Genomic DNA, 17,377 nt, shown 5'->3' on the forward strand with positions numbered 1-17,377 from the left:
TAAAAAGGGAGTTCGAGGATGAATCACCAAGAGACCTTTTGGATTATGAATCCATAAATTACATTAAGTTGCATTAATGGTTTTGATGCCAATTCAAGTAGTAAATTCTGAATTTGGTCTAACAGTTTTAATTGGTTAAATTGTGCTCAAAATAGTGAGTTTGAAAACTTGATATGGCTAATTAATTAGCTGAATCATATAGTGAATGAAAAAAGGTCTTAAAACACTTCAATGTTGTTAATATAATTGAGCATTAAGTTTGCACGTTGTTTGGTTGGGTTTTGGTAATTTTTGGACAAAAGGGCATTTTGGTCCTTTTCCCGAAATGGTTAATTCTATCCCTCTTAGAATTATCTAAAGACCAAAAAAAACAATGACAACACCTTCAAATATGTTAGTAGACATTGTGTTTCAAATTTCAAGTCAATTGGATCTAAAATGAGGGATTTCATCATATGTTTCATCATTCCAGTTCTTCAATCTTCATTTCCAACTTCTGCTTCACATCCAACTGCTTCGCATCCAACTGCCTCCTCTTTCTCTCTTTGCAATTTAGTTCAATATCCAGTCAACAAAATTTGCAGAAACTGCTCAAAAGGTGCAAAAATGGCCCAAAATGTGCATAATTTCCAACTTCTAAGGGCCTTTTTTTCAGGCTCGTCCTGAGCATTTGAATCCTCGGGACCGGCCCTGCCAATATTGTAAAAAATGCTCGACTTTGCTAGGCGGTGGATTGGGGTTAAAAAATAATTGGACATTCTAAATTACTAATTTGTTAATAAAAAAATAAATATGACTAGTATCATAACAAAGTTCGTAAATATCATTAATATCATAACAAAATACATTAATATAATTAATACAACATTAACCATTCATCAAATAGTTTCTATTGAGATAGAACTTCTTCAAAGCATTAAAGTTTTATTGTATGTTATTTAGCCGCTCATTGTATACGAAGGGATTAATCGTTAAACGTCTTCTAGTCGGTCGACTATCAACTAGGTTCTAATCAAAGATTTATTGAAACCTTGTCTGGATTTTTACAACGCCGTGAGTACCCTAAGGATGAGATCAAAATATCATATTCGAAAAATAATTATAAGACCCTTCAAACATATTCAAGCTATTTATTGATTTTAAAAGCCTTCTTGTCCTCCAAAACCTAACAATAAGCATAGACAATCATAGCCTTAATAGTTAGCATACCATAAAACATTATCGAGCTCTTGTTTATAATAATAAATAATCACAACATATATCGACATTCTAGAAACAAACCATTTCAATGTAACTCATGTTTTGACATGAGTCTAAGTTTGCAATCACAAAATATATTCATACTTCTCTACTAATTCATTGAAAATTTGTAATGATTATGTTAATCATGCCTTTAATTTCCTGATAGTTCATAACGCATTAACCAATGGCTTCCCTTGATGTATTCAATAAATAGTTTCCTTTTCAAATTTCCATTCATGATTAACCCACATATCATTTCCATAAAAAGTTCATCAGGTATTACAACGTTTCGTTCTGAGGATGAATCCAAGACATTTAAAAGGTTTAACAGTTGCACATTACATAATAACATAAAATTACTAAATAACATTGGAAATAAACAAGATATTAACCTAGCTTTAAAGATAACAACCATGAGGTATTATAACGTTTCATTCTAAGGATGAATCAAGAATCGATTAGTGAAATGAAACAGATGATCAATTCTAGTGCCTCATTTTCGAACCTTTATCAGTATTCTAAACAAACAAAGTGCTTAAAACCTGCAAAACATCTAAAACAGCTATACAATATAAAAGTCTTCAATCATATCAAATGATGTAACGAATATTAAAACTAGATGTAATTACAGTTTAGTGAAAAAATACTTAAAAAAACGAATAAAAGTATAGTCGATTAAATAGATAGAACCTCAGTTTAATCCGGTAATATCATCTGAAATACAGCTTCAACAAGTGGTTCTCCCTGTCAAACAGGGTCTTGGATCCACCATATCTCATACATTTGGATTATATCATCATCGGCTTATTTAAAAGAAGTTCTTTTAAGTTGAAAATCATTTTAAGAATCAAAGCTCAGAGGAAAAAACAGCTCTATCAATCATGAATTCTCAGAAGCAGAACTGGCTTAAAGCTGTATAATTAATCATCACTGCAAGAATTTGCCAAAATCTTAAAGAAAGGCATAACCAAACATCAAAAATAATGTTAAAATTATTTAGATTTATACAGAATCGGCTCATATTAAGAAATTCAACCATTTTATATCCTTTACTTCATTGATCACTCTCGGAAGCGCGGATAAATCATTCAAATCATTGCCGAAATGTGCAAATAAATAGATAGGATAATTTTAGAAATAGAAATGGATAAACAAAGACCTAGATCTGATGATCCGTAGCCGTCAATTTGACACAGAAGCGGCCATAGAAAAAGGTACAAAGAGGCTGAACTGCAACACTTGAGGGCTGTATATCTGATTTAGCACGAGCATTGGGGCTTTCTTCTTCATCCAATTCGTTTTTTCAGAGAAGCCCGGGGTGCTACATGCAAGATTAAAACCCTAAAAGCAAACATAAACTCTGATAAAGAGAAACTTACGATCCTTAAAAGTCGAGCAGATGTATCTGTGAGAGGCTGTGATTATAACAGCTATCAGATCATTTGATTATATATAAGATAAAATGATTGTGTTTTGAAAACCGAAACTCTGAAGTCTGAACGATAACGTTCATTTTTTTAATGGGCTGGATGCTGTCTAGGGTCGGCCCATTCACTAATAACAACTCTTGTATATAAACATAGACAATCATAGCCTTAATACTTGGTATACCATAAAACATTGTCCAACTCTCGTTTATAATAATAAATAATCACAACATCTATAATTAAAACTAGTTGAGTCACCGCTTCGCGGGGTCAGATATGTTTGTTTTAATATTTGAAGCGCGTGTAATGTTATTAGAAACATATGAAACACTACGTAACTGAAACATATGAAATATTAAACATTAATTTACTGTTGTACATATGTTTAACGTATGAAACATTAAACATTACATTAAACACTAATTTACCGTTGAACATATGTTTAGTAACATATGAAAATTGAACATTACATAGTCGATATTACCAAAATACAGATATTTACCGTTGTACATATGTTTAGTAGCGTTAATGGAAACATATAGAAGATTACATTGTTGATATAACGAATACTCGTTGTTTTGTAGATTTTATATATAAGGAAGATCTTTCAAGATCTTGGAATACGCTTCTATAACACAAAAGAAAGACACAAAAAAGGGTAAATCCAAAAGAACGAAACGTAGAAGAGAATCTGGAAATCTTACATCCAACTCACAGAAATAAACAGAAGAGACGAACGAACATATCAAAAACAGAGAAGAAAAGCAGGGATAAGAAACATTAAAGGAAAAAAATATCAATTAAAAAAACCACTGGAAAAAGTGTCATTGGATAGGAAAACGGCAAAGCAAGCCAAAATGAAACACGTGGGACAAACGGAACAAAAATATAAATAAAGTGTCAAACAACACCCAAAATATATTCAATAAAAAAAACCCAAAATATATTCAATACAAAAAATGAAGGACCATTTGTGAAAAAAAAACAATTGTGGGTTCCACCCGCTTCCATACAAAAAACGAATGACCATTTGTGAAAAAACCAATTGTGGGTTCCACTCGCTTCCGGTCGACTTTTAAGGCAAATTAGCATATTAACGAAGGACCATTTGTGAAAATATCCACCCGCTTCCAGTCCACTTTTAATGCAAATTAGCATATTAACGAAGGACCATTTGTGAAAATAAACACCTGCGCAAATTAGCATAAGGACACTGTTCCTAAGGATTGTCCAAGTTATATATATATATATATATATATATATATATATATATATATATATATATATATATATATATATATATAATTCTAGTTAAAAACCATTTTAATATAACCCATGTTTTGGCATATGTCTAAGTTTGCAAATCTTTGACCTGACGTAATAATAGTCTTCGGTCAGAGAAATAACCTTTCATAAGCTTCCTTTTTACTTTTCCTAACTTCTATGTATTTAATTTCTGTTAGACCATCCGTTATGCTTGTCACGAAGAACGGAACCACGAGGACCTTCACGAACCACGGAACTGTGTTGGTGTACCGGAGACGACAACGAACAGAGAGAGAGAGAGAGAGAGAGAGAGAGAGAGAGTGAGAAGAAGAAGGCTGGCTGAGAGAGGAACGGCCATGGTCTCCCGTCCTCCCCACCACGACCACGAACGTCCGGGATGGTGTGCACGGACAACGCTCGTGGCCACGTAGACCACGAGCCCCTTCGTTGTCGGTATACCAGTCGGCCTTAGCGAGGTGATCAATTTTAAATTTCATCATGACATAAAAATAAGTTCATTTCAAATAATAATTCCTACATCGTGACTATACATAAGACGGAAGGGAATGGTAACATCATTAGCATGTTGCCATATAAGATTTTTTAAGGCCATATAAGATTTTTGTGAGTCATGTAGGATGAAAATAGTGGTAACAAAAAGGTAGGGAGTGGTAGCATTTAATCTTTTGTTATTTATATTTTGAAAAAAAAAAAGAACAAAAAAATAAAATTAACCAATTAGGGACTTTTATTTCCCAATTTCTTTTTCTTTCCTCATGATAAGAGGCTGGCGACTTTGTTTTGGTGATGACTTTGACACATTTGTAAGGAATGTGTTTAGCACTCTTAGCAAGCTGGAGACGAGCATGGCTGGCGAGCCACTCCCTCCCGCCTAAGAGTACATTTTACAATATGGCTAATTAATTCTAGTCTACAAAGTCTTTTTCAAATTTCAAGAGTAATTAATTAATAATTTATATTTTCTCCCACATCTTCAACTATTTTCTCTCTCCTGCTATCATTTAATTTAATCATCATTCTTAATAAATGAAGGTTTTTTTGCCACATGTCAATCTCTTATGAGTTTTGACATTTGGCATTTTGTGGTATTTTTGAAATAAATATTATCCACTTGTCAATTTTTGGTTTGTTTCAGTTTTTAAAATTAAAGTCATATACTTATATATGTAAAGTATTAAATACCATATATATAAAATATTATATTGTAATAAATATGTTTCTTTCTTATTTTAAAGTTGTACATTAAAAAATATTTTTTGTTTACACTTTAATGTTTAATCTTTTTTAAATCAACCCGTGTAATACACAGCTTACACACTTAGTATATGTATGTGTGTGTATATATATATATATATATATATATATATATATATTCTCTCACATCTCCTAAATACATGAAACTGGAGTCACCTCAATTACTATATCAATCGTTAACACCCTCTTCTCGAGTCAAAATTAAGGAGGGAGCGGAGAGAAAAAAAAGAGAATCGGAGACAAAGAAGGAGTGAAGATTGTTCCCGCGATTATTTTTTGGAATGATTTGGGAAGAAAGGAAAGGAAATCAACACAACCTTTTCTCTCATATTCTTCCTCCCAAATTGGAGAGATTTGGAGAGAAAGAGAATCATCGATAACCAAACTACCCCTATATATATTCACGTACAAGATCACAGAGGAAAAAAAACCGTTGCTTCTCCTATTCACGCTCTGCAATAAGAGACGATTCCATAGACGGGTTCCTGATCAGCTTCGTCTTCAAGCTTCCCATTGACCGGTTCCTGATCAGCTTCGTCTTCAAGCTTCCATTATCAGGTTTCATTTTTTTTTCTTTGATTCGTTTTTTTTATGTTTCTTATACCTGATGCTATTCTTCTTATGCGCCATCTATTTCTTGGTTATGGGTAATTATTTGGCATTTATATAATCAAGAAAAGTATATGAACTCACCTGCTCTTTGTAACGCCTGTAGATCAGGGCTAGTCAATTTAGAGATGATAAACGTCAAAAATGACATTTTGATAGAAGATTATTTTGAATGAATAATCTTAACTAGGTTGTAGTATATGTTACAAGGGCTCTGTACATATAAAGAACGCCGAAATCTGAGTTATAACGAAGAAGTTATGACATGTCGAAGTTTCGCGACAGAACCGGTACGACACAGCGTGACGTAAATCGTGAATTTACGTTAGAGCGATATTTAGCCTTAGCGATCTAAACGAAAGTCTTAGATTTCATTAAACCGTGAGCGTGCATAAAAAGAACGCCCAAATATGACTTCGTATGAGGAACTTATGATTTTTCTAAGTTTCAGCTTAGCAATATGCAGCCTGAAACTCGAATTCGAGATCGAGTGATTTCTAGCCAAAACAATCTAAACGAGAATCAAAGATCTCATTGATAGTAGTCCAACGGTAAAAATACAGACGAAAATGGACGCCGGATGAAGAAATAATTTATAACGGAGTTTTCCTGTCTCGTCCTACTAAAATAATATAATAAAAAATGAAGTTAAACTTAGCCAACGGAGTCTAAACGAAAGTTGTAGAGCGTAGTCTCACCTACGTGTGGATATAAAGAACGTTGAAAACGGAGTTCGTATGAGGAAGATATGAATTTTTGAAGTTTACTAAATAATTAAAATATTAAATTTAATTATAAAATCTGATATTATCCAAGGGGGGAGTCGCCGAGCTTATCCGGGTTACGCCCAGCGTACCTGGATTTACGCCCAGCGTAAATCGAGGATCCATCCTCCTATAAAAGGAAGTTGAGGCTGTCGAGTTTCTTTGCTCATTTTCTCTTCTCTCTCTCCCGCTATCCCGAAGCCCCGATATCATTCCCAAGACCCAAAGCAAGTTCCGAAGCCCTGAAGATCCCGAGAAGTTCAATTCCCGAGCCGAAGCTCTGGCCGCGAGAAGCCAATTTTTGTGAAGATCTTCCAGATCTACCGAAGAATACTACTTCTACAAGTCGTAGTGTTGTCCAATCATCTTCTGATCAAGTGAATGTGTGGTCACTTTCTTCTAACACATAAATATTAAGTATTTACTATGAAATACGTGCTATGTGTATAATATATTATTGTTTATTTGAGATGATTGTGGAATGGATGAATTATATAAGTTCTAATGAGTTAAATTGTATATGTATTTTGTATCTACAAATATGTTGGGTAAAACATAGGTAGATGAGGTTGTTGGTAGGTGATAAAAGATGGGTTGGACCATGAGATAAAAGGATAAAGAGATAAACTTGTTTTAGATCTAGGTGTATGGGTCAGATCAAGAGGTAAATTTTAGATCCGATAATATGGATCAGATCAAGAGGTTAGTTTTAGATCCGAGAGTATGGATCAGATCAAGATGTTAGTTTTAGATCCGGGAGTACGGATTATGTATTTTTGAACTACGTGTTCATTCAATAAGGTATCATGTGTATAGTCCCTTTTAGGAACGTGATTTTAATACGAGTATTGATTAAAGTATGAAATATAAACATGTATGTGAAGTATTTGTTATTGTCCGAAATACGTGTTAGATATATTTGATGATATACAACGTTCAAATCAGATATGGTTCAATTATATATGTTAAGATGTGTATATATGATATTATTACTTAAAACCTTGTGTTAAGTATACACTAGTTAGCATTACCTAAACAGAGATAGTATCAAAAAATTGATTATAGGCATTGTAGGCTTGTCTAGTGATGGGTTAAGACTTAAATAGAGATGTTTTGTTCAATTAAGATTGGACTTTGGGTAGTCTTTTATTAAGAGTACGTGTAGGGTGAGATTGATGATCGGTGGAGTACGTCCTACGTACAGAAGTACATTTTATGTACGAAGTCCTTTTCAAAGCTCTGTGTCTTGGGTGCTGCTTGTGCCAGGGTACTATTATGTTCTCGGGTACGAGTCTTTCGCATACCAGAGTACTATAATGTGCCAGAAGTACTAGCATGTACAAAGTCTTTTTGACAATTTTGTGTGTCGGTTATGGGAGCGTACGGGAGTACCCTAGTAGTATTTCCCCATACTTATATTTTGAGAGAGCCTTGGAGTTAGCGTTTCTTTTATGAAGTGATCGACCGAGCTTCATATGTCAGCGTTTTCTTTCACGGAGTAACTAAGGGAACTTTGTAGACTGCCTAATAAAGTGTGTCGGTAATATACCACTACAAGGTATGTCTAGTGTTACATTGTTGGATAGGTGGCGTCTGCGGGCGAAATACCTCATGTATTCAGGCCACTTCTAGGAAAAGTTCGATGCTGGGATAGGTAGAGTCGGACCACACCTAGGCATTGTTATCTAGATAACTACCCCTTATTTAATTGTCTTGTGGTTCTTTCTTTTACGAACGAAGGTTCGTGGTGAAACTTATTCCATTCCCCTCAATTGATGTCTTTATTGATCCTCGTTTGCCGTCAGGGAATTTCCGAAGCAGATTCGTCGGTTGTTGTTCATATCGATTCCTTAGGCTAGATCTCGTAAGATCATTGTATAGGGTAAGTATGTGGGGATCGACGGGATGTGATAGATTGTTTTAGAGATATGATCTATATGTGTTAATAATATTAGTGGTTTTGCAGGATCGAGATATACATTATTATCACCTTGTTTGAACTAAGAGCTTTCGTACTTTGTGTTCCTTAGGTGATTGATTTCACCAGGGATATTTGAACTAAGTGTTCACTAGATGTTTCGAACTATGTGTTCGCAAGGAATATTTGAACTAAGTGTTCATTAGGTGTTTTTGAACTAAAGGTTCATTAGGTGTTTTTGAACTAGGTTATTCATTAGGTATTATTGAACGGAGTGTGTTCAATGGGTGTTCTTAAACTAGGCGTTCATTAATAATTTTGAATTGCGTGTTCACTAGAGGTAATCTAAGAACCATGGCAGCACTAGACTTTGTGCCAATTCACTAGGGCAATTCTTAGGAATGAATGGGAGAAGGGTAATTGATTCTTAGGGTAAATCTTTATTAAATAAAGGAAGATAATGGGGGGTGGGTAATTGGATTGATTGTTCGATAATTAAAAATAATAAATATATTATTGTTGGTTGAAAACCTTATATGCTCACCAGGCTCCCAAGCCTGACCCTCTCAGTTTTCTTTATATTACAGGTTATGGCATGAGAACATAAGTTGGATGACATAACGAGGGATTTTGGATTATAGGCCAGTAGTTATGAATAACTGTTGTAAGGTCTATTTTGTTCTGTTTATGCTTTTGGTCTGTATTGAAAATGACATCCCGAGATTTTGTTATAAAATGAAAATACATTTCTTTAAAGAAATGCTTTGATAAATTCTTATCATATTTTGTTTTGAGAACAAATTCCGCAACTGTTTTCTGTAAAAGATTAATATGATTTTAAAAACAAAGCATAAACAAATCGGTCTTTTTTGGCCGTGAAATTGGGGATGTCACACTCTTTCACTAGGCTTCCAGTTTCATGAAGTTTGCATTAGTTGTTTCTATGTGTCTTCTCTGTTATTTGGTGGTGTGTGGGTACTTATATAGTCTTTTTCTGCCTCTGTAAAATCACTCCCAAGTTTTACAAATGTGTTTATCTGCATAAATTTAATAAAAAGTTGTTGGATTTCTCAAAAAATCTCATTACAATGAGTCTTTTACTGCCTCTAAAAAAGATTAATTTAAGCAAGTAACTATAAGCATTATGCATTACAACCTGTACCATGCTGCTTTCTGTTAATTGGATTAGTTTAAGCTAGTGTTAATATGATTATATAGTTTTGCCAAAGATTAATTTTTTTATTATCATCTCTACATAGAAGATCACAGAATACCCTATTATACATATTCATGAGTACTCTTGGGTGGTGTGCCTCATTATAAACTGTTATGTTAAGTCTCATTCTTATCCACCTTCCTTACACCACCATATATTGTTTGATTTAGCTGATATGATTGGTTTAAGCATAACATTATTTCATATTTCATTTTCTTGGGGATTTTGAAAGAATGACTGGTTTATATATTTGGGCTTGAAATAACAATATAAGTGCAACAAACTACCATCCGCTAGGGAACTGAACAAGCTGTTCATATTTCATTTTCTTGGGGATTTGGATAGTATGACTATATGAAAATAACTTGTAACACCGTAAAATTTGAACAATTTTTCACTTTTGAAAAACCATAAAATATCATTCACAATCATTTTAAAAACATTGTATCAACATTGTATCAGCACAAAATCCCAAGATCAGAATATATATAAACTCCAATGTGCGTGTGTACGAATCATGTCGGCGCCTTCCCGCGCTCATCACTGGTACCTGAAACACATAACACAACAATTGTAAGCATAAATTAAATGCTTAGTGAGTTCCCCAAACTACTGCATACAACACATACGCCACTCGGGGCTATAATACGACCCTCCGGTTGATGTGTCTCAGTGGGACCCTCCAGTCCCGTAGCTCGTTGGACCCTCTGGTCCGGTCATAGCTCGTTGGGCCCTCCGGCCCGGTCTGTATCGTTGGACTCTTCGGTCCGGTCTATAACATCATACAACATACATATAACACATAGCACATAATCTCATTCATAACACATAAGACCCTCTGGTCCACACATAATACCACTCTAGGTAACGTATAGTGAGAATACTCACCTCAGGTGTCTCGGTAAGTCTCTGACTCGGTAGAAATGTGATCTATCCTACGCCTAATCACACAAAGTAAATTGTGACAACCCGAAATTTCCATTGTGTACAAACTATATCACTTCAATAGAAGTTATAGCAGTCACAGTTAAGTTTCAGACTTTTTAGTGTAAGTTTGAGTAATTCAGGGTTTACACTTCAGGAAATATCAGGAGGGTGGGTGCACTAGGGTTTTGTGCAACACTGTTACTCCAACACTCTATTATATTAGAGATCATTTCGGGAATAAAAATATTTTCTGCCAAAAGTATCTTAGGACTATAAATAGAATTCTGAACCAAATTCATTCATTATTCGCATTTCCAACTAGAGAAAAGCCATTTTCTCTCTCACGGATCTTCGGGTTTTTATACCAAAACGTGAGTACCTCTTTCTAGTAGTTTTAGAAAGCTTTATATGTGTTAATAACATGATTTAGAAGGCTAAATCACTAGATTTAGGAGTTTACTCCCCAAGGTGTTCTTGGGCGGTAAACTCCCGAAACAAAGCCGAGACCGACCCTTGTGTTATGCTACTGCCTTAGACTCATTTATATGTGTATTAGGGACATGAAATCAAGCAAAGATCACCCAAGTTTGGGAGTTTACGGCCCAAGAATATCTTAGGCCGTGAACTCCAAATTCAAGCTCAAAATGGTGCTTTTAAGGCACCTAAAGCCTTAGACTTCTAACTAGACTTGTTCCCATTTAATCTAAGGCCTTAATCACATCAATATCACATTTAAAGATGATTTTACGGCCATGACATGGTTCATGGGCCGTAAACATGAAAGAAGGGCACCAAAGTGTGCCTAATGCCTTCATATGCTTTAGGTAAAAGTCTAGAACCTATCCTACATATGCAAAAGACTTGAAAGCAACAAAAACACCATTCCAAGGGAGTTTACGGCCATAAACTCCAAAGGAAATGGCCTTGGGGCCGTAAACTCCTCTAAGGAGTGTTTCTAGGCCTTAAACCCTTCCAAGAATTTAACCACCAAGTTGGAATAATTCTAGGAATCATTTGGAACTTCAAAACACACAAAACACCCATGGTTGGGAGTTTACAGCCGTAAACTCAAGAGTTTACAACCGTAAACTCCATGTGTGTTGGTATATGAGGAGTAAACTCATATATGGGGTCCTTTGGAACCCTAAACACAAGTGCCTTGTCCCACAATAGCTTAGATGCAATCCTTAGGGCTTAAAACACTTATATAAAGTGTTTATCATGTCTAGGATGTCTTAACATTAGCAATTAGTAATTTGAGACTAATTGAATGCATATATGTGTGATTATATGTTCATTAGGATCGTAGTGTGTGTACAAGTCCTCGCTTGACACCTAGCAATCCTACACCGTCCAGTTCATCCGAACCACCAACTACAGGTGAGTTCATACCCCTTAATCAATGTTTTAAATGATTTTAAAGGCTTTAATGGGGGGGAATACAAGTAGAAAACAGTATGTTATTAAATCAATCTTATGTATTTTATAACTGTGTTTTCACTCAGTAGATTTCACATCTTTCAAAAGGTGTCACATGAAATGGTTTTCTATCTTAAAATACCTTGATAACAAAAGTATTAGTTTAGAAATGTTTATTAAAATGACATCAAGTCATTCTTAATTATTGTTCAAAACTCCTAGATATCTTGCAAAACCATTATTTTTACCTTCTTGAACGAAACTACATTTATACGCATATGTTCTTATATATGTATTGATGTTATAGTTTCCATCCTTCGTTCAGTTTCCCACACCCTGGTGTATCGAGGGTGCATAAATCTACTTGAACAACCAATTACTTTCCAGTTAATTATCATAGGGATAGTTAGAAGAAACAAACATTTATTCCTATTACAAAGAATCACACGAGAGTTAGTTCATTCATGAGTCTATACCAATACCTTACATGATACATGAGTACACTTACTTAGGATTACATGATACATGAATAGGTTTACATATACTTACGTATTACATGAACACACTTACATGAATACCATACAGGAACACTGTTACTTAGGTGCATTTTCCTGTATTTACTTACCTGGATACTTGTACTTAGAACTACGATGATGATTTATTAGTACTTACTGTGTAAATTATCTTTCCTATCCCGGTTCAATGGGATATTTCGGCGGGACTTACCATTCCGAACCCCACTGATTAGCACCAATGGTCGATGAATGTCTACGGATGTTTAAGGTTGTTGCTTATTTAGTAGTCAGTAACGGGACTAACCATCCCTTTGTCCAACTGTTGCAACAGTGGATGAGATGTGAATCTTCGGAGGATCATTAGGTTAACGATCGATATTAGGAGATCGATGTCGGGACTAACCCTCCCTCCACCCTGCTGCCGCTACAGAGGATGAGGGGACACTCTTCGGATGTCCATAGGGTCTATCTTTCGCTTCGGCGATGTCGTGTTTGTCCTGGTAACCCAATATAATAACACTTACATGATTATATTTTTCCTGTTTACTTTATTTTGTGATACTTTCACATAAACGAAGAGTTAGACTAAGTACTCTAGTACTAGTCAATAGAAAGGAAAAGTTATCATATTACTTACAAAACATTCGGGTCTTGGTAGAAGACTACCAAGTCATAACAAAACATTCGGGTCTTGGTAGAAGACTACATAGTCATAACAAAACATTCGGGTCTTGGTAGAAGACTACCTAGTCATAACAAAACATTCGGGTCTTGGTAGAAGACTACATAGTCATAACAAAACATTCGGGTCTTGGTAGAAGACTACACTTCATACTTATAGAAAATAAGGGATTTTCTAGGGTTTTTCATACTTACATCAACGTTTTCATTTAAAGGTTTACACGGCCTTCATAATAGATTTTCATAAGCAAGACAATGACACTTAATTACTTATGAATTCACCAGCTTTAAAGCTGATACTCGCTTTCAAAATAACTTGTATTCTCAGGTCAACAGTAGACAGGTACGATGGCCAGGTTTTGAGAAGACGGAGAAGAAAAGACTCGTCTTTTATTTTGATTGTATATTTTTGGTGTCTTACTATAATGAAAGAACACACATGTATTAAAACTCTACTTGTAATGCAATGGATGATGTTGTTGCTTGTTTATTATATTACACTGTTGTGATACTGTGCATGACGTCCTCCACCCCTAAACGTTTCCGCCGTTCGTGGTTTTGGGGTGTGACATAAATACTCTCATAAATACCACTATACTCAACCCTAAAACTCAACAAAAGTCAACGGTCAAACTTTGACCCGACTCGTCGAGTGCACTTGGGCGACTCGCGAGTCTACACGTGTCCACTAACTCTCTTAGTCCCTCTCTTGGCACGTCGAGTACTTCCCCTGACTCGACGAGTCACACCTGGCATGAATCGCAGGGCCACCCCGACTCAACTCGCCGAGTCTCAAGAACAACTCGGCGAGTTCGGCCTTGAACTCCAGTCCCCCTAACTCTCCCCGAATCACCGAGTTATTCCCCAACTCGGCAACTCTACTCACTGAGTGATTTACGGGAAACCCTAATCCTACTCGTCGAGTCTGTTCTTCGGACTCGGCGAGTTCATGCCATGCACAAACTCCATAGGCCTCCTGAGGTCAGATCTGTTCCATACATTCATAGATCTAGCCTTCCCAAGCATGATAATCACGTAAAGTTCAGACCTTGATACTCATATAACATCTAAATGGTCTAACTTGGCGATTTAGCCCCAAAAAGGACATCCCAAGCTCATGGATCCCAAGATGACACATAAAGCTCTAAGGTTTAAGGTCTCTGGACCTCTTTGGGTCCAGATCCAAGACATAGACTCGAGAAGGGACCAAATGCTCCACTTATCCAACCTCTAAAAGGGTTAGAAAACCCTAACACTAAGAATCAACACCAAAACTAAAGAAGGTCCGAGAAAAATACCTCAATATGGTCTCTAAGAACTCAGAAATCACCAAAATCGCACCTCCTTCAGCCTCCTCTTGCATTTGTCGCCTCCCTCTCGCAAAAACACCAACAAAAGGATCAAGAATGGCCTCTCCTTCCTCACAAACGCTCTAGATCTCTTAGGGTTTCTCTCTGGGGTTTGGTGGCCGCAAATGACGGCCCTAAGGGCCTTTAAATAGGTCTCAAACCATGGAAATTAGGGTTTCATTAAACAGCGTGGACTCGCCGAGTCCACTCATGAACTCGCCGAGTCCAACTGTGAACTCGGATGCGAATCTGCGACCATACTCGGCGAGTTTAAACACCAACTCGCCGAGTCTCCTCACAACTTCCAAAAATAAAGAATAAAATATAATACCTAAAAATCCGGATGTTACAAAGTCTGATCACAAAACTAACTATGAGCAAAACAAACAATGAGCAACAATAGCATTGCTACTAAAAAATATGAGGTTTTATCGAATTACAATTTACATATTTTTTTTAGTATAATCTTATTTGGGTTTTAAAAATCCTTCATTAGATGTACATCAATTTTATCACTAAAGATTTTCATAAGTAAAATCAATCTATTTTTCCTTTTCCTTTTCCTTTTTCAAATTCTGGTTTCCATCCTTATAACGTTTAATCTATTTTTCCTTTTCATTTTTCCGATTCTAGTTTCCATCCTTATAACGTTTAATAATTACAAAAATTCAAAAAAATAAGACAAAAAAGTATGTGGGTTGACCTACATGAACACAAACCTTATTAGAAGTTTATTTTCATTTATGATTATTTATTTGATTCTTTAGTTGGTTTAGTTTGAAGAAGTAAGTATATTTGTTTTGGGAATTATAATGATATTTTACAGCTTCAATGCAACCACACCTAATATGAAATGGATATTCACGTTACCCAAATTGTTAACAAATGATGTGACCACAAATCCACATATAACACAAGTATTACAGTTTAATAATTTTCATAAAATAGGTAACAATTTTGATGGATAGTGAGCTACAAACACCCGCTCAATTTCTTAGAGTCGGGCAAAGGCAAGTAGTTCATATGCTTTTCTTGTTGATGGCCATTCTGACACATCGTGCCCTTGCCAACACAAACCGTCCCAAATTACCTTCTAGGAAACTTATTTTAAAACGGCAACGTATACGTGAACAGTTGCTACACGACCTTTCAAATGATGGTCAATGACGTGAACTTATCTGTATGAGTAAGCAGCCTTTTAAGAAATTGTGCGCTATCTTACAACAAGTTGGTGGTCTTCAAGCTACTCAACGCATGTCCGTTGAAGAGCATGTTGCAAGATTTGCACATTGTCGGCAATGATTTTAGAAATCGATTTGTCTCTTGGCTATACCGTCGATCTATATCTACTACAAGTAGGTGCTTCCATAGAGCTCTTCGGGCAATTATATCACTGGAGAGTTATTATATTCAACAACCAATAAGTGATGTTGTCCAAAAAGAAATTCAAGAAAAAAACGATTTTATCCTTACTTCAAGAATTGTATAGGTGCAATTGACGGGACACATGTTCGTGTCAAAGTACCTAACAAAGATGCCCCTAGATATCGTGGTCGTAAGGGATACCCTACGATAAATGTCTTAGCTGCTTGTACATTTGATTTAAATTTTACGTACATTTTAAGTGGCTGGGAGGGTACAACATCAGACTCGAGGATACTAAAGAATGCACTCAATAGAGAAGATAAACTAGTAATTACAAAGGGTATATTTTAAATGCCAAAAGTACTCTTATGTGTAATCCAATTTTTAATACATAACTAATTACAACTTATTTGTAGGTCGATACTATTTGATAGATGTTGGTTTGCCTCATACAACTACACTAATGACACCATATCACGGTATCAGATATCATTTGAAAGAGTATTCTGCTCGGGCCCCTGAGAATGCAAAAGAGTTGTTTAATCTCTGTCATGCTTCATTACGTAACGCTATAGAACGGGCATTTGGTGTTCTAAAGAGAAGGTTTCCTATCATTAGAAGAACACAAGAACCTTTTTATTCTTGTGAAACGCAATCAGACATTTTCTTGGCATGTTGTATTTTCCATAACTTTTTGTTAGAAGAAGATCGAGACAAAAATCTTGAAAATGAGGTCCTACAGGAGAAGTTAAATGAACTAAGAGAGGAAATGCGCCATAATATAAGGAAGACAAGTTAGGGTAATGCTGTGGCAGAGCAAATGAGGAACCTAATTGCAAATCAAATGTGGACTGATTACTTGCCAAATCGAAACCAAGAGATATATATATGTCAATGTAGCTACTAGTTTTTATTATAGCATTCAATTTGATTTTGTATGGATCGTTTGTGTTTGACTTGATTTTGTATGAATCATTACTATTTTGACTTTATTTGTGTTATTTATCTTTTGGACATGTTATTTACTCATTATTTGTACATCCTCTAAGTATGTATTTTTTATGTTATCAATGCTTGGTTTGTTTATTTATGATGTTATGCAGGTCAAAATGATGAAGGAAGAAAAAGTTACTAAGAAAAAACATATAAAATGGAAAGATTGGATGGATTATTGTTTTATTCAATCTATGATGACCCAAGATGAGAAAGGATTAAGGATTAGTGGGAGTTTCATCCCACAAGCGTACTCTAACATGGTGGAGGAGCTTAATCAAAAGTTTGGGAAGAGTTTAACAAAAAGTCATTTAAAAAATCGTTTGAAACCTTTAAAATCAGGTTTCTCGCAATGGTATGACATGTTCCGCGGAACTTCATTGAGTGGGTTCGGTTGGAATTCTGAAACAC

General features: G+C 35.4%; 1 long non-coding RNA gene and 4 other non-coding genes across 5 annotated transcripts; all 5 read right to left on the bottom strand.

Moving 5' to 3' along the window:
* Positions 1-1,475: 1,475 nt before the first annotated feature.
* LOC145092310 (uncharacterized) lies at positions 1,476-2,709 on the bottom strand. Its single transcript, XR_013702484.1, has 2 exons — positions 2,402-2,709; positions 1,476-2,172 (listed from the first exon to the last, which is right to left on the bottom strand). It is a non-coding gene; the product is annotated as an uncharacterized LOC145092310 (long non-coding RNA).
* Positions 1,931-2,046, bottom strand: LOC145096495 (small nucleolar RNA Z278). Its single transcript, XR_013703900.1, has one exon. It is a non-coding gene; the product is annotated as a small nucleolar RNA Z278 (small nucleolar RNA).
* LOC145096486 (small nucleolar RNA Z223) lies at positions 2,090-2,181 on the bottom strand. The gene has a single exon (XR_013703892.1). It is a non-coding gene; the product is annotated as a small nucleolar RNA Z223 (small nucleolar RNA).
* Positions 2,256-2,344, bottom strand: LOC145096518 (small nucleolar RNA U36a). Its single transcript, XR_013703922.1, has one exon. It is a non-coding gene; the product is annotated as a small nucleolar RNA U36a (small nucleolar RNA).
* Positions 2,414-2,573, bottom strand: LOC145096526 (small nucleolar RNA snoR134). Its single transcript, XR_013703929.1, has one exon. It is a non-coding gene; the product is annotated as a small nucleolar RNA snoR134 (small nucleolar RNA).
* Positions 2,710-17,377: the final 14,668 nt, after the last annotated feature.

The sequence above is a fragment of the Lactuca serriola genome, chromosome 3, assembly GCF_051521515.1.
Source record: "Lactuca serriola cultivar US96UC23 chromosome 3, Lser_US96UC23_V15, whole genome shotgun sequence".
Taxonomy (NCBI): Eukaryota; Viridiplantae; Streptophyta; class Magnoliopsida; order Asterales; family Asteraceae; genus Lactuca; species Lactuca serriola.